A 4,302-nucleotide genomic window follows, 5' to 3' on the forward strand; every position below is an offset into this window, starting at 1 on the left:
AAGACTCTTGAGAGTTCCTTGGACTGCCAGAAGATCAAATCAGTCGATATTGTCGACCATAAACCCTGAGTGCTCATTGGAGGATCAAGTTCTAAAGTTAAAGCTCAGCTACTTTGGTCATCTGATAAGAAGAGAGGAGTCGCTGGAGAAAGATTTGATGTTGGGAAAGGTTTAAGGTCGCCGGAGAAAGGGGTAGGCAGCGAACGCGATGGTTAGATGGGATCTTCGAGGCGCTGCAGATACAGTTATGTGATGTTAGGAAGATAGTCAGAGACCAGAAAGCGTGGCGTGACATGGTCCATAGGGTCACGATGAGTCGGACATGACTGAACGACTGAACTGAACTGAATATGAAAGGAGACCCTTACAAAATTGTCTATGATCACTTTATGCGATGTCTTTAGACAATATGATCATAGAAGCTATCGACCATCAAAAGAAAGTCTTTAGAACACGTATGATCTATGCATGACCTCCCTTCCGACAATTGGCCACTGTGATTGAATAGAATGTATTTACATAGAACGTATTTATACCTCCTATGATTAGCCTATTGATAGCGTATATGGACACTGTAACGACTGTGTTTCGATAATTGCCACCTTTTTTTTAAAGAATCGTGTTCATACAAAGTATTAATATCTTGTCTTATGCTAACTATATTTCAAGTCTCCAATAATAATGTGTATTTTACTCACTGTTCACATGCGTGTAATATTTCGTGAAAAGTGAGAGTGGTGAAAGAAACATGCAAATTCACATCTTCATTTATTGCACAAACCCTTGACACAGAAACACTTGGTTTCCAATGGCAACGACATTGTGTGTTTGATGTAGCAGCCATATCAAATTTATCATGGTGTCACCTAGAAAAGAAATATACATGCTCAAAATTTCTCTGCCAATTTCACACGCTTTGTGCTAGCAACACACACATCTCTCTTCACTCAGATGCCTCTTTTTCCTCAAAATATGCTAACTGGTTTCCAACCACTTTCTGTACAAACTAGTACCTGCAAACCACCCTCAGGAGATAGAGACTATTGCTGTGTTTAGTTGTATTCCTTTTGATCCTCTATATCATTCGACATTAGTTTATCACAATAGGGGCCCAGGAAACAAAGGAGTGAAATTTACACGCCAGTATGCTTGGTCATCAGATAAACTCTCTCCTCTGCCATTTGCTACATCAAGCAAATACACAAGTTGAGCGGCAACGTATCAGTATGTATACATACATTTTGATGCATGCTACCAGCACGTGATGCCACTATGCCTGTTTGCTCCCATTTTTCCTGAGTGATGCCTATGTTAGCCATAGCAGATAACACACACACCTAAATAATTACTGAAGGAGACCAGCTACACCAAGCACCTATGTGAATACAAGAGCAATAAAAGGAATGATGAAGTATATTATAGTTACCCTACAATATGCAGTCACACATACTTTTTGCTACATATGCAGGTAATCAGTCTCAATAGTATATTCCCAGAGAGTAAGAAAATAAGAAAGTGCCACTCATGCCCATCTTTTCCTTTCAAGAGCTTGTCACCAAGGTAAAATCTTTATCACATATGAAAGCAAAATTTAGAATACCTTTCTTTTATAAGAAGTCCACATGGATGCTGCTACGTCCCACTGCTAATTGTCCCGGAAGTCAGGTTGCCTTGTTACTTGTCGGCACAGACCACGGCAACAGGGTGTCTCCAGATATGGTCGAATGAAGCAACAAGAGGACTGCATGTTCATATGAGAACACTAGTCAGAACAGCAGGAAGAAAGATTTTTTGAATAATAAAGGAAAAGTCAAATGCACAAGTAAAAGAAACATAGGAGGAGTATTTCATATGGTTGCTGAGTGACAGCATGAAAAGCCCAGAATTGGAAACGCAATGCTCCACTGAGGAAAATTACATAATCATAAAATACATAAATACATAATAATTTAGGTAATCTGAGGAATAGTGGCAAGCCTTATGTAGGCACTGTCTTTTGGAGATACGTGGAAAGACAAGTCAGATGGGGTGGTAAAAAATTACTGGTTTGGTTTATGTGGTTTAACATCCCAAAGCAACCCAAGCTATGAGAGATGCTGTAGGGAAGGACTTGAGAGCGGTCGACGAGCTGGGGCTCTTTAACGTGCACTGACATCGCACAGGACATGAATGCCTTTTTGCTTCAATTTTGAGCTTACTGCTGAACTGGTCATACTCAAAATAGGTTGGCGCTACTTTTATTTAATATTAGACAAGGTCCTTTTGAGGATACAAGACTTGCATGTGTCCCAGACACATTCAGGGAGACACGTTGGTCCTGTACAAAGGCTTAAAACGTGGAGAGCTTGTCTCATTAAAACCCACCCGGCCCCGAATAATTACTTTTTGGTACCTAGTATTGCCTGCTTTGCTCGTCAATAGTAGGCTACCGACAATAGGAGCTAAATTATTTCATCCTTAAAAAATCATGCAGCTTACTGCTGGAATATGCAGTCACACATACATTTTGCTACATATGCAGTTAACAAGTCGTATTATTGTATTCCCGAGAGTAAGAAATCAAGAAAGTGCCATTCATGTCCATCCTTTCCTTCAAGAGCTTGTCACTAAGGTAAAATCTTGATCACATATGAAAATCAAGTATAGGAGAAATACCTGTCTTTTATAAGAAATCCACATGGATGCTGAAGAAACCATGCAGCTACGTCCCAGTGCTACTTGTTATGGAAGTCAGGTTGCCTAGTTTTTACTTGTCGGTACAGACCACGGCAACAGGGAGTCTCCAGATACGGCTCAATGAAACATCAAGAGGACTGCATATGCATACGAGAACACTAGTCAGAACAGCAGGAAGAAAGTTATTTTGAATAATAAAAAAAGAAAAACTCAAATGCACAAGTAACAGAAACAAACAAGGAATACTTCATATGTTGCTGAGTAACAGCATAAAAAGAGAAGCACAGAATTAGAAATACAATGCTCCACAGAGGCAAACTAGAGTAAAATGCTTGTGCACAAAATTCTCTTCTAGAGTGGAAGATTCAGTGATATATGCAAGGGGTTACGTTTATATATTGTGCATGCATACGGTACTATAGGAATACATTACTGTCTGGGAAGTCAACCTCCACACCACCAGGTAACAAACTATTTCAGAAGTTTCTGAAAGATTTCTATGCAATGACAGGAAGATCTTTCACTATCAAACACAGTTGCAAACACTAAAATCTAATGAGCCCATGTATGTTTCTCTCAAAAATGTGCGGACGAAAAAATGTAGTTGCTGCTCCTTTTATTTATTTACTTGCAACTAATACTGCATCACTTCCAGCTATAGCATGCGTGAACACAATGCAAACAACCAATAGAGGTGAGCAAGCTTATTTAAAGATTTAGAATGACTTTTTGTAATAAAATGAACAGAAATCATTTAACTGGCCATGTACAGGAGACAATGCATGTAATAAAGCAGAGCTGCACAGATTTAAGAGCCTTAAAAGCTCTAGCAAAACACCCTTCGTGTCACTGTTGCCTTTTCACAAACACTACAGGCTGGCCGAGAGCTAGTTTAGATACAATACCTCTAATTATCGCATTCAAGCTGATCACTTTTTCAAAAACGTTGATAAACACAGGTACACATGGCTGAGCTTTCAGAACATCATCTGTTGGACAAAACCCTCATTATACTCTTGGATAGGTCTGATAATAAAGATCAGCATGGCGAACAGCCATTCGGCGCTTCCATGCGCTATGCAAGCTTAATAGCCTCATCATATCTTACAGAACACTGTTGTAATTTTCAACACCTGAGAACCAAATTCCATGGGGGTTTAAAGGGATATCTTTGAGCAAAGTTCACTGTAGGAGATTGCCCCCAAAAAACCCAATCACAACAATCTATAAACACATGTTCGACAGCCTCTGGCTTTCTGCACAAAATACAGTTCACACCCCATGGCAGAAAGATCTCTCTCTGCCATCTATGTTTATCCAGGCAAAACCCAAACATGCAATTTAAGAAGATTTTTAGCAGGCTGTAAAGGCATTTGTTTTACATGTTAGGATGGATTATTATTTGATAAACACAAAAGGGCCGCCACACTGATACTTCCCTCGTCTTGCAGCCCACCCCTTCTGTCACAAGCCTCCTCATGTTTGCAGAACTCAAAAACACACAAAACAATTAAACAAAAAATATTCTCCAACCGATAAATATCAGCATATTACTTTTGTTATTGCTAGTAACTATTTGGCTCTAGGGTTAACGATGCATTTATTTAGGTTGTGAATAAAATGAGT

The 4,302-nt window shown here is 39.4% G+C and overlaps 1 long non-coding RNA gene across 1 annotated transcript; it reads right to left on the reverse strand.

Annotated features, from left to right (window-relative positions):
* Positions 1–762: 762 nt before the first annotated feature.
* LOC146177337 (uncharacterized) lies at positions 763–2,797 on the reverse strand. The gene is made up of 3 exons (XR_014701303.1): positions 2,656–2,797; positions 1,601–1,741; positions 763–866 (listed from the first exon to the last, which is right to left on the reverse strand). It is a non-coding gene; the product is annotated as an uncharacterized LOC146177337 (long non-coding RNA).
* Between the last annotated feature and the right edge of the window lie 1,505 nt (positions 2,798–4,302).

This window comes from Amblyomma maculatum, chromosome 10 (assembly GCF_055883805.1).
Source record: "Amblyomma maculatum isolate TAMU_Amacu chromosome 10, ASM5588380v1, whole genome shotgun sequence".
NCBI classification, from domain to species: Eukaryota; Metazoa; Arthropoda; class Arachnida; order Ixodida; family Ixodidae; genus Amblyomma; species Amblyomma maculatum.